The following is a 14,515-nucleotide window of genomic DNA, read 5'->3' on the forward strand; positions in this document are numbered from 1 at the left end:
CAATTGTAAAATTGCTGCGGAATATTTGCAATTGATTGCAAATATTTTCTTGCAACACCCTCTAAGTTAATAAATTTAGGTAGCTAGATGTAGTATTATAATAGAAATAGTTATAAATACTTCTAATGAGCCGGTATTCATAATGAGTAGCGATACCCATAACTCAAATAGAAACACATAGACGTAATGAAGAGAAAGTATACATTACATTTACTTGAAACCCTGTCGACATTTCCAAGGGTGTTGAGTGAGAACCTGAACTGGCTAAAAGGGGAAATATTACAGATGGTCTTGTGAATTTTCTTTTCCTTCCATAGGAATCGACCAGCATATTGAAACGATCGATCCCTAAGAATTATTGCGGGTATAGCTAGTAATGTTTAAAAGTATTTTTGCGTTCCGTATCCCACCGTCGTGGCTTTAGCGTCTATTCGAATGTAATGTGTACGCTTGCCGCCCTCCATCCACGTTAAAGCCACCGCACACCTTACGACTGTTCGCGATCCGATTTTGAAACAAATCGCATTTTGCTCATTTTCTGACAATGTGAATGAAACATATCATTTTATTTGAGGTTTAAATCAATTGAAAGAATACTAATATAACCATTTTGAAAGACTCCAAGCCTTTATTTCGGAGTAGAGGCCAAATTAGTTCAAATCATAGCCAATCGTACGACTGCTATGACGTCATTACGAATAGATATTAAGCCCCTTTCACAATTGACGTACGACCATTTGCGACCTTTTGGTCGTGCGACAAGCTGCAACAGGCAACAATCGCTAGTCATCTCATAAGATCGCACAGAGGCTTTCACAGTTGCAACAGCTGTCGTACAACAAAAACCCAGTAAACCCCGTTACACGAGTAAGTCGCATATGCTCTTATTTGTGCTCGTGCGATCACATGCGAGTGTTGCACGAGGGATTGCGAGTGGAACGGTCGCATACATGCGAAAGAAACGGTAGTGCAATGTTGTAAGCCGTTGCGATTGGTCTTGCAATAGTCACCCAGTCTCAAGACAGGTCTCTGTACATGTAGGTCGCTTGCACATGTGCAAGTGTTGTACGACCTCCAGTCAAGTAAATGAGACTAGTTGTGCCACCTCTCGCACCAAGTCGTACAACGTTGAACAACACTCGCACGATGATCGCTCGACCGATGGTACGACCCCGGGTAGGGCCTGATGCGAATGAATCGATCGTATTTGATCGCGTTCGGATTTTGAACATGTTCAAAATTCAGATGTGACCAGTCACGACCACCTCGAGTTCGTGCGACCGTCTACAACGACTGCGAGCGCTCGCAAGACACCAAGAGATCGATCGCGCAACAGGACAAAACTGTTGCAGGCGGTCGTAAACTGGTCGGAAGTTAATTGTGAAAGGGGCTGAACGGTCGCATACGTGCGAATGCAACGGTAGCGGAATGTTGTAAGCCGTAATATCGATCGGTCTAACAACAGTCTTATATTATCGCACCCAGTCGCAAGACTGGTCTCTGTAGCTCTCTAGCACATGTGAAAGTGTTGTACGACCTCCAGTCGACTAAATGCGACTATAGTTGCGACACCTCTCGCATCAAGTCGTACAACGTTGAACAACACACGATGATCGCCCGACCGATGGTACGACCTGATGCGAGTGAATCAATCGTATTTAATCGCGTTCGAATTTTGAACATATTTAAAGTTCAGATGCGACTAGTCACGACCAACTCCGACCACCTCGAGTTCGTGCGATTGTCTACAACGACTGCGAGTGCTCGCAAGACACCAAGGGATCGATCGTGCAACAACAAGAAAAAACTGTTGCAGGCGGTCGTAAACAGGTCGCATACGTCAATTGTGAAAGGGGCTTAATTCGCTTTTATTCTAAGAAAGATGATAGCATAGTCACAGATTTGAACATGGGTATTTGTATGATGATTTCGAACATTACACAGTAAGATATTCTAAGCAACAATGTTAGCATCAAATTATACTACATATAATATTCTGAAATCGGGTAGCAGACCAATCATAAGGTGTGCGGTAACACTAAATTCACACTGTATGCGATTTGTTGCGATCCGAATTTCAAAGATATCGTGATAACATTTTGATATGGACATTCCAAGTAATAAATCTTGTTAATCAGAGTTCAGAATAACTGGGCGTTGTGGCGTGCGCCTGTAATCCAAGCTGTGGGGAAGTTACAAATTGATGCAGAGGTTCGAGGTTCGATCCCGGGGGAGCGTTTCATCAATATTTTTGTCCGACAAGTTGTCAGATCTGACATCTTTCTCTGACTCTGATTGGCTGTGAGGCACTGTTACTATGGCAACTGTCGGATAAAATGGGACTTGTCGGATAAAACGTCCGACAAGTCCTTTCATGAAACGGTCCCCTGGTCACGTCTTTCGGATGATGACGTTAAAGGTCGGTCCCAGACGTAAATAATCATATCTGATTGATACACGTCTGACAAAACTCAAATACACACACACAGAATAGCGGTAGGACAACTGAAATTAAGAGTCCGTCCAGTTCGAGCCTCCCTGAATGAATTAAAACAAATTCAATTCCAAATTGTAATGACGTCATCATCAGCTGCGACTTGAAGCTTATTTGGACTTCATCCAGACCACGGATTTTAGTATTCCGAACATCATACCACACTTTATATAAAATGATTTTACTTCTTGGAACTTTCCTATTTAATGCAAAATGCAATTTCTTGAACAATTATGTCGCATCGAATCGCACAGTGTGAAACGGACATAAAGTAGCGGGGGGCTGCACTGTTGTTTCTCTACGAGTCTAATTTTGTAATACCTAGTTCCCACTCTATTGATTTGCGTCACGATTTAGACGGTGACCTTAATCGTGGAGTAATCGCAGTGATCGTATATTGGGTCGTATCAGATCAGATCAGCTGTGGCAATCGTATTGATCGTAGAAAGTTGTTGAATGGGCCAAAAAAATCGCGATCAGTTACGAAAAGCCGATCGTGGCGCTCTTACAAGATCGCACGACAGTGGGATCTGGGTATTACGAGGAACGTAAACGGGCGATCACAATTGCTCGTGCGATCTTTTCCGATCATTAAATTGGTCACAATATACATGTTGCACACAATCGCAACGGTTGTAAGCAGTCGCACCACATTATTGTACTGTGAAAGGGGCCTAAGCGATGTATCTGCATCTGATGCGGCGAGATTACTACGGTCGAGCAGCCATTATAATATAGGTACTGTTTATAGTCTTGCCGCATCATACGCATCGTTTACGTTTGGCATGATAACAAAGATAGAACTTCAGCATCCGACTAGAAATGTAGACTACATCCGGGCTGATATATTGTATATACTGTATGTTATTGTTGCAAAATGTCGCTGTAGTTGACTTATTATGAATCGAAGGTACAATATTGCCACCGACCAAAATATAATACCCACGATCTTTGGTTCGACGAGACGCGTTACCGACTGAGCCAACACCGCTCTCTGACAAAGACAAAGTTGTTGAAATCCAGCATTGCACTTTTTAGACCGGGTATAACAGGCCTAAATTTATATGCTCTTTTTCGAGAGATAGAATTGCAATAAATAATGTCAAAATTTTAAAATAAATTATTCGCGGGGAAAGTAATTAATCACTGTATCACTCTGAAGGTAGCGGTAGCTACATATTAACAATGTATTTTTTTTTCAGATCAATTTTCTCGTCGTAATTGTAAATTGTCAATGTATCTTAATAAATTTATTCATTACTCAGCCTGTATATACTTCTATGCTCTGGTGCAATATAATTATGGCTGTAAAATTTCTTCTTCTTTTTTTTAAACAAATACAGTAATTATTAAGCTGATATATATTTTTCTTTCAAAGGTTTTAATTTTTTGTATATTAAAGACGCTGATATGAAATCATGACTGATGATTGTTTGTTTCTGTTTCTTAAATTGATCTTTTACACGCCTAACCTTCAACTCGGCACCTCTTACCGTCATTTCATTTTGACAGCTCAAATTACTCATTACATCTCACCATCAACTCAACTCAACTCGGCACCTCGTATTAATTCAATTCAAATAAAACATTTATTTTCTTCCATTTCATTACATTTTTCGTAAACATAAATTCATACATAAATCAATTTGTTATGAAAAATATAAATATGTACATGTCGGGTTTAAGGAAGAAGGCGTAAAAGCTGAGGCTTGTGGTGGGATACGCCTATAGACAAAATACAATACAATAAACAATACGAAGGAAAGGACAAAGTGTCGTTGAAAGCACTCTTTTATCTCACTTAAATATCTCAACCCGGCACCTCGTATTAACGTGTCATTGGAAGAACTCAACTCTTATCATCTCACATAAATATCTCAACCCGGCACCTCGTATTAACGTGTCATTGGAAGAACTCAACTCTTATCATCTCACTTAAATATCTCAACCCGGCACCTCGTATTAACGTGTCATTGGAAGAACTCAACTCTTATCATCTCACATAAATATCTCAACCCGGCACCTCGTATTAACGTGTCATTGGAAGAACTCAACTCTTATCATCTCACTTAAATATCTCAACCCGGCACCTCGTATTAACGTGTCATTGGAAGAACTCAACTCTTATCATCTCACATAAATATCTCAACCCGGCACCTCGTATTAACGTGTCATTGGAAGAACTCAACTCTTATCATCTCACATAAATATCTCAACCCGGCACCTCGTATTAACGTGTCATTGGAAGAACTCAACTCTTATCATCTCACTTAAATATCTCAACCCGGCACCTCGTATTAACGTACATGTCATTGGAAGAACTCAAATCCTATGCCTATCATCTCACTTAAATACCTTAACTCGACACCTCGTTTCAACGTGTCATTGAAAGAACGTAACACTTATCACCTCACTTAAATATCCCAACCGGCACCTCGTATTAATGTGTCATTTAAAGAACTCTTATCTAAAGAACTCTTATCATATCACTTAAATATCCCAACTCGGCACCTCGTATTAACAGATTCAGATTCAGATTTTATTTCCAACAGAAATAGCAAATATACAAATCATTTTCATACATTTTAACAAATATTTACAATACATTAATGATAATAACATATAAAAAAAAAATACAAAATATTTTATAGAAAAAATTATAATACTTTGGGAAGAAAAGTATCTGTGGAAATGGGGGATTCACTCAAAAGCATCGCTTGTATAATGTGAACCCCCCTAAAGGAAGAGAATAGAGAGAGAGAGAGAGAGAGAGACGCAATGGTTGCTATTTGCCTACGAAGATTTACAGAATAGATGAAAAAGAACAGGATAACTCACAGAACAAGACAAAACGAAGAAATAATAAAAATAAAAAGAAAAAACAAAACAGGACGACAAAAGTAGAATAAACGTAAAATAGAATCAGGACAAATTACGACCGAAAAGAGAGGATAAAACAAAATGATAAAGACAAAAACATAACTTGAAGTCTGAGAGGAGATGATAACGAGCGGGAATTAGTAATGAAGACCTCGGTAGGATTGAAGTAAGAAGTTTTTCAGTTTTCTTTTAAAAGAATGTATGGAAGGGCTGTTTTTTATGTTAATGTCGAGGGAGTTCCAAAATCTAGGACCATCGAACATAAATGTACTCTTTGCCAATAAAGTTCTAAAACGGGGTAAATGAAATTCGTTAGATTGCCTAGTAGGGTAATTATGAAAAGACCGATTAAGAGGAAACATAGAATCAAATACACGTGGAAGTGTGTTTTTGTCAAATTTAAACATAAATTGTCCTAAATGAAATAAGTATAGGTCGCTTATCTTCAGCAATTTGCTATCAAAAAATAGTGGGTCAGTGTGTGAACGAAAAGCTGAATTATGAATAACACGAAGGGACTTCTTTTGCAGTAATAACAGTCTATCTAAAATGGTTTGGTGGGTGCTGCCCCAGGCAAGTATCCCATAATTCAAGTAAGGCAAGATCAGGGAAGAATATAGCATTAAAAGTGATGACGACGAAAAATGATATTTTAGTTTATTGATAATGCCAATATTTCGCGAAATAATCTTACATATACAATCTATGTGGTATTTCCAGGAAAGCTTATTATCAACGGTAACACCGAGAAATTTAATGAATGTGACACTTTCTAAATTAGTGTCATCTAAAACAATGTCCATGGGAAGTGTATCAATGGAATTGCTAAATAGCATATATTTAGTTTTAAGTAGATTAAGAGACAATTTGTTGGATCTTATCCATTGTGTGACTTTTAAAAGTTCATTATTAACAGTATTTACTAAGGTATATGGATTTTTATGGGAATAAAATATATTAGAATCGTCTGCAAAAAGAATGAACGAAAGGATATCAGATGATTTACAAAAGTCATTAATATAAATGATAAATAATAAAGGGCCTAACAGACTGCCTTGCGGGACTCCACAATTAATGTATTGCATGTTGGATGCATGACCATTCAAAGATACAAATTGACGTCTGTCGGACAAGTAGCTTCTGAACCACTCCAAGGCCTTCCCGCGCACACCATAATGAGAAAGTTTATGTAATAAGATATCATGGTTAATGGTGTCGAAGGCCTTGGAGAAGTCCAGAAAAATGCCGACTAAATGTGAGCAATTATCAAAAGCGTGGGCCACTTTATCAACGAAATTCAATAGTGCATGTTCTGTGTTGTGTTTTTCTCTAAATCCAAACTGAAAGTTAGAAAAAATATTGTGAGATTTAAAAAAATCAATTGTTTTGCTATAAACCACTTTTTCTAAAATTTTTGACAAGGATGATAATAAAGAAATTGGGCGATAATTACTGACACTTAACTTGTCACCCTTTTTGTACAATGGAATGACCTTGGCAATTTTCATGCGATCAGGGACTTGACCGGAGGTTAGAGAAAGGTTAAAAATATATGTCAAAGGATCGATAATTTCAGATATTATACCTTTTAAAATAAAGTTATTGACATCATCATAACCAGGACTTTTTTTATTATTCAAATTAGATACAACGTCAGTAATATCTTTTTTGACTACGGGAGTGAAAAATATTGAACTAGAATTAGGTGTACCTAGGTAATCATGAAAGTGTTTTGTTGAAGGGGGGATGTTTCGAGCTAGGTTAGTTCCTATAGATGAAAAATAGTCATTAAAAATATTAGCTATATTTTCAGGATCACCAATAATATCACCGTTAGACCTAATTTCAGTTATATCGGACTTGTTACTGGATAAATTCATGGCTTGTTTAAGAACTTTCCATGTGTTTTGAATGTCGTGTTTATACAGAATTATTTGATCAGTAAAATAACTTTTCTTTGCCAAACGTATTGTTTTAGTTAAAGTATTCTTATATGTGGTGTATTTAGTTTTAGCCTGAAGAGTACCTTTAAGTTTGGAATTATAATATAAACTGTTTTTTCTGTTGATTGAACGCAAAAGTGCTTTGGATATCCAAGGAAGTCTCGGTGATTTTTTGTAGTTAGTTTGTTTATCTTTTACTTTTGGAATATGCTTGTCTAATTCACTGTTAAAAATATTAAGAAAATTATTGAAGCATGTGTTTACATCGTTATTGTTATAAATAGGCGACCAGTCAACAGATTCTAACGAAACACCCAATCTTGCAAGATTCTCGGGAGTAGGTCTCCGCCTTGATGGTTTGGAAGGATTGATACACGAATTTTTAAGGGGAAAATGTGACATAATGGGAAAATGATCTGTCAGATCATTTTAACGTGACATTGAATGAACTCAACTCTTATCATCTCACTTAAATATCCCCACTCGGCACCTCGTATTAACATAAAGGTCAAGTCCACCACAGAAAAATGTTGATTTAAATCAATAGAGAAAAATCAGACAAGCACAATGCTGAAAATTTCATCAAAATCGGATGTAAAATAGGAAAGTTATGACACTTCAAAGTTACGCTTATTTTCAACAACATATATGAACGAGCCAGTTAAATCCAAATGAGATAGTCGATGATGTCACTCACTCACTATTTCTTTTGTTTTTTATTGTTTGAATTATACAATATGTCAATTTTTACGAATTTGGCGTATAGGACCTCCTTGCCTGAAGCACAAAATGTTAAAATAATGGAATTCCACGTGTTCAGGGAGGAATGAAACTTCATTTCACATGACAATGACGAGAAAATAAAATATTTCATATAATAAAATAGAAAAGAAATAGTGAGTGAGTGATGTCACCAAATTCTCTTATTTGGGTGTAACTGGCTCGTTCATGTAACTATTTTGTTGAAAATAAGCGAAACTTTAAAATGCCATAACTTTCTTATTTTACATCCGATTTTGATGAAATTTTCAGTGTTATGCTTGTTGAATTTTTCTCTTTTTATTCAAATCAAGTTTTTGTTGGGGTGGACTTGTCCTTAATTAATTAAAACCTCAACTCGACAACTCATCTCACAAGTCGCAAGTGGTAATGAATCAAACTCGGGTGTCCCTTTAACACGTTTGATGTTTTAGGGAGATGTCATATAGAGATACGTATTGATAAGAGAGAGAGATGAAAAGAAGAAGGGATGGAGAGGGGGGAGAGAGATATAAACTCACAAAAGTTTGGAAATCTGACTTTGATCGATTATCCCTCCACGGATTTAGTAAATATTAATGTGTAATTGATACCAATTAATAGATCATTTCATTTTTTTTAAATGATACCCTACATGATATGATTATGGTTCACATGGGGGTGCAGTGACTTGGAATGTGGGGCAAGTCAAAATTCAAAAGTTGCAAAATGACACAATATTGAAAGTCACTGTTCTTTTTTTCACGTGGTGGTGAGTGGGTTTCTCAGCGGTGTCTTTTGTTTTAATGCGCTTTTAACATTTTAACATCAACATTAACATGGAATCAAACACACCTCTGCAAAAAGCAAACACATAACAAACAAACAAACATGCATCGTATTCCAAACCACGACTCAAACCATGTCATCTCACAGAACCATCACTTCATAAACCACAACAGAATATAAAAAATGAAGAAGCAGGGGCTGATTTAAATGGATTTTCCTCTCTATTGTATAGACCCAGACAAAAGAATCATGTTCTGTGTTGACCCTTCATGACTATTTCTGCTAGTTTTGCAGCTTTTCAATTCAGACCTCATCCAACACTTTTGAATCCTGCTCTTTTCGTGATGACATGATCATAAAAGCATGGTATCATTTTAAAGAGAATCGAATAATCTTTTGAATGATATCAAATATGCGTTTAGTAAAATTGGGAGTTGGGAGAAATTAATGGCTAAACTCAGATTTCCAAACATTTTTGAGGGGTTTATATATAGCATGAGGGATACATCAATGCTGAGAGAGGGGACGTGCAAGTGACGGGGTCGGCCTTATAGGCTTTCATAACTATGCCGACATGACTGGTTTTCATAATTTTCAAGATAATTGGTTTTTGGCATTTGAGCTCATCTTCAAATTCATAATTAAAGCTGCGCCATACGGCATACGCACATCAATATCTTATCGATTCGGATGAACTAATTATTGAATAAAGTCTACTCATGATATTTATACCTCGTCTTTGTCTTTAATTTATGCAGTCAATAGTTTAAAAGGTCATCGCGGCAGCTTGGCACCAAAAAACACCAAGCTGATCTATACCGAACATGATGAATGGTCAATGTCAGTCAACATGTTTTCACCATTACAATTTATCAAGGTTTGACACTAATGCATGAGATATCGGGTTTATTTAATTGGAAGACTGGGAGATCATGTGTTGAGGCATGGAAATTCATGTGACAGATAGACATAGGCATCAATCGAGGTCGCGATAGAGGACACATTTGGACAACCTTTCTGCAAAAAAATGATGATGGGTGGGGACACAAAAGGCCATGCGCTCCAATTTTCTTGAAATTATGATAATGCCTATATATATAGAATTAGAATAAACTAGATCATACTAATTGATTGTTCTTGAAATTTTAAAACAAAATTCTCGCTCGCTACGCTTACTTGTAAAATGTAAATTCGAAATGGTATTAGGCAGTAATAATTCTCATTCCAGGAAATAAATGCCGACCATTCACAATTGGGTAGCGAGATGCATGACCATTTAAAAATATTGTAGGTTAGAGATGTAGAGATGTACGTTATGATATTATCTATCATTTATATAACTCCATTTTTACTTGACTTTTCATCCTACGTTTTTTCTGCAAAAATACAAATATTTAACAACAAAAAACTCTCAGATCGGTGTTTATCTGGACTTAACCAAACACTGAAACTTTAACAAAACTATTTAACAATCTGAATAGTATCGAGTGAGGTTTTGATGTTAAGTGGAACGGGAGTTTACGATTATAATTATTTAATTGGCCAAATAACCCAAATTCATCGAAGAAAAATTGTGCAAAATTAAAACACTATTAGGTCACCTCGCTTCCCGTCAACAGACCGACGTCCATATTAAAGATGGCTTGGACGATAATCATTTATCTCATCCGTATGGATTTGATGTTAAGCATTCCCATGCATCAATTCGCATTACTTTGTTCCCATCTCCATGACCCTTACCAATCAAGCCAATGTATGCAGGTCTGATCAATTATGGAAAATTAAATTACAAAAAGCAAATGTACAATCGACTAGTTTTGTCAGATGCTGATCTATTTGTGCACAGGAGGAGTCTGCCCTCCCCCCATAAAGTTACCCCTTCCATTTTGTTCAAAGTAACATTCCCTCTATTTAAAAGTGTTGATTTTGGGGGTGGTTGTGAGACCTTTTTAATGAGAATTAAGAATGTGACTTTTTTTCGTCTTGTCCTAATTTTTAGGGTTTATTTTGCTTTTTCAGTGACAAACTATTTTGTCTCTATTGTTTTCCTTCTGAGGAAACTCTGATATTTTGGTTCCCCTCTTTGATCAAGTCCTGGATCCTCCGCTAATTGGAGTCAAGGGTATGTTGGCGGTCAAGAGAATTTGATTATCATAAATGTTTAATTCAAAGTGTTCTGTGAGCCCAGTAAAAACGGAAAACAGGTGGTTTCTTTGTCGTATTGGCTACAGATTTCACCACTCACATCCTGGATTTAGTGTCAACATTCTGTTATAAAGCTTTGATGGAATATAAATAAAGGTGACTTTTGTTTATTTATTGTCAATGGCAACAACTATTAATATTTACCTTTTTATATACAACAAGGAAGTAATAGGGCTCTTAACTATGCAACTGCGGATGTATTATCATATAATTTCAATTTGATTTATTTTATTCTGTTAATGATGAATATGAATATAAGCAGAGAAAATTAATAATAAATTTCGATCTTGTAATGTCTGTAATCACGAATTATCAAAATAACTAGGAGTAATCACCTTCCAACATTCTACAATTATTATAACATTGTAAAATTTTCAACTCTTCCAGCTTCCAAGTCCGTGTCTCTTCTCTCTCCCCTTCTATCTATCCCTCTTTTTCTCTCTGTATTCTTCTCCCAGCACTCTCATCATTTTAACTCTCTTTCGGGGTCTCTTCTAACACTCTTATAATCCCCCGTTAGTCAAAAAATGGGAAAATGTTGATGACTCCTCCACATGTTCATTATTTCCTTGCCAACAAATAGAATTAAACAAAAATACACTCTCCCAAAGCTATAATATTCAATGCGTATGCAAACTAGTCTCAAAATGAAAGAAAATCGCATCAATCAAACAGAATTGATAAAATGTAATCAATAGGTTGGGGGTTTGATTAGAAGTATTTTCCCCCTTTTGTCATTAGTGGAGTTAGGGAAAGGATATGTGGATATTCATTTCTTATATAGATGATTTGTCAGTGTCAAATCACAATGATGGTAGTGGTTTATAGCCTTTATTTTCGGAGCCTTGATAATACACAATGCCAGGTACGATCATGTAAACCCCTTTGTATAAATATATTGCTTCTTGTCTTTTTTTTTTTTGGGGGGGGGCTTTTAGATTATTTTCCCTGTGCGCAGTCTGCTCTCCCTTTCTCATCTTTACCCCCACCCTCTCTCCCCCCGACCCCCCCCTCTCTCTCTCTCTCACTCACACATACACACGCATACACTCTTTCCTCCTTCTCTTCTTCTGTATGAGTGTAATCCTTCATAGATAAAGATCAGCACCATCACACTCTCTCTCTCTCTTAACTTTTATTTTAGCATAATTCTACATTTCACAATTATTCAAGGTTTTTATCAATAGATAATGGGGGTATTGAAGCACACATTTGTACCCCCTTCCCAATTTTTAGGGGGATGGGAGCCCCCGGTTAAATATTAGCCTTGCCAGTCTTAGTGACCACTTACTGTACTTGCAAAGTTGCACTCTAATTCATTTGTAATCAATGAATGGAGATTTTCAATGATGTACAAATTACATTGATGAATATTGGATGGTATTTAAAAAAAGATAACGCGCTATCGACCGCATATTATGGTTACTACACAAACGTAGGATACACATCATAATGCTTTATTGTATTTCTCCCCGAAACCCCCTCCTATAACAATCTGTTCCTGCCATTCGGTGGCACGAAACCTCAGCTAAACAAATATAATGACCATCACCGTGGCAACGGACGACGCTGTCCGGATTGAGCGCAGGTGAAAGGACGATGCTGACCTACATTGCGTAACCTGCAAGGACCCCCACAATGCACAGATTTACAATCAGTTATTGAAAGCGTCAATCAATAAACCTGATTGGTTTACAGGGGGGAAGGGGGAAACATGTTCATGAAACCACGATCTTGATTGGCCTTTACCGTTAGTCTATTGACTGGACAGGTTCGTGTACACAGGGCATCGTTGCTGTTACACAAGGTAATAAGAAGTTGTCAATATTTAGTTTATACTTTTGTGAGATCATTACATTACGATCTAACAAGGATAATTAAAAATCTATTATAGAGGAATACTCATGCATGAAACAATAATTCCTTAAATGTCGTTTTCATGTCATATTCAAATCTCGTACTCATACTATCTATTAATCAGGATATCTAACACAACCTTACCCTATATGGCTTTTAATAAATGAAATCGTTGGCACAGACTCCCATCAAATTAAAAATAATGTGATTGGATGAAATATTGCAAGGTAACAGGCTTATAAAATTTAGAAATTCGAATTCAATAATGCGGACGGTGTTGTGTCCAAACGAGCTAACCAATGATGCAATGCATCATTCCACCTTTCATTTATTAATTCATCGTATGAAAAAAACAGAAACAATTGGAAGTCATGGCGTTAACGAGCAACGCCCCAGGCAACTGTATTTTTACGATATACGACATGCATGATACATGTAAATACATTTTTTTATTTCAGTGTTTTTGATTGCACGACAACCAAAATATGGCAAATTTATGTCGATTGTGTTAAATGGAACTTTGTTTTTGTAGTTCAATTTTCTAAACTTCAAACTTCCCTTGAATCGTCTCTCTACATTTTCTAGGTTCCAAGAACAATTATTATCAGATGCTTATCCAGCATCAGACCTTCCCAAGCATTTCATCGGCCTAATTGTCTAGGGACAATAGTAACTTTATTATATGCTTGTGAATGGGCCCGTGCATTTATTTGTCATAGTTGATGCGGAAACTCTATTAATAATAGTGATTTGACCCCCTTGAAGCACACAAAATCACCATTTTTATTATTACTTGATATAATGGACATTATTGCATATCTGCAATAAAGGATCCGTGGGGAAAAATATATATTAAATTCCAGGTGATTATCTTTTCAGTTCAAATTTAACCCAGTTTCGTTTGAGTGGTTCCCAGAGGGATATTTTGCTGTCAAAATCATAAAAAGATGTGTATTGACATTTCAGAAGCTATGACGATTATGAAAGGCAATTATAAAGATATTAATATACACAAATATGATTATGCAGACTAAGATTGTCATTGTTAATGGATAGACTAATACTGGAGGATTCTGTTAAGTTCGTTATTTTTTCCTTGATTATTTATAATTTCCATCTTTTACTTACATGCATTATTCAAGGAATTTTTCGTTTTGATGGATTTCCATTTTCCGGGTATCTGTCCTAAAATACACTTTCTATACCAACGAATAATTTTTGCCCAGATTTACAGAGTGAACCGACGCATCTCAATTTGTCAAACTCCCAACGTTTTATACGAGATCTCAATTCATGCCTACTATCTATATCAATAATTCAGGCCTATTTAATCCAGAAATAATTTTATAACCAAAAACTTTCTCCTGAAAAAGTTGCCCTCAATCCAAAAAAGAACAATACACGTCAAAAGCAGAGACCTTGGAACGACTCTTTGAAAACAAAACGTTTTCCCTCAAAAATGAAGGTATCATTGGCGGCGGAAGCCAAAAAATTTAGGGGGTGTCCACCTGAATTTTGGGATGGACACAGGTAAAAAATTGAACAAGCGCCCCCAAAAATGGTTATCAACCTAAATAAATTTTTTTGACAAGCAAAAAAAAAAAGGTCA

The 14,515-nt window shown here is 36.4% G+C and overlaps 1 protein-coding gene across 1 annotated transcript in view; it reads left to right on the forward strand.

Moving 5' to 3' along the window:
- The first annotated feature begins 12,814 nt into the window (after nt 1-12,814).
- LOC121415809 overlaps nt 12,815-14,515 on the forward strand; it is a 43,568-nt gene continuing 41,867 nt past the window's right edge. Inside the window, exon 1 of the mRNA XM_041609139.1 lies at nt 12,815-12,856. The gene's annotated coding sequence lies outside the window, so the exon portion shown is untranslated. The remainder of the gene's footprint in view (nt 12,857-14,515) is intronic.

Source organism: Lytechinus variegatus, chromosome 5, assembly GCF_018143015.1.
Source record: "Lytechinus variegatus isolate NC3 chromosome 5, Lvar_3.0, whole genome shotgun sequence".
Lineage (NCBI taxonomy): Eukaryota > Metazoa > Echinodermata > Echinoidea > Temnopleuroida > Toxopneustidae > Lytechinus > Lytechinus variegatus.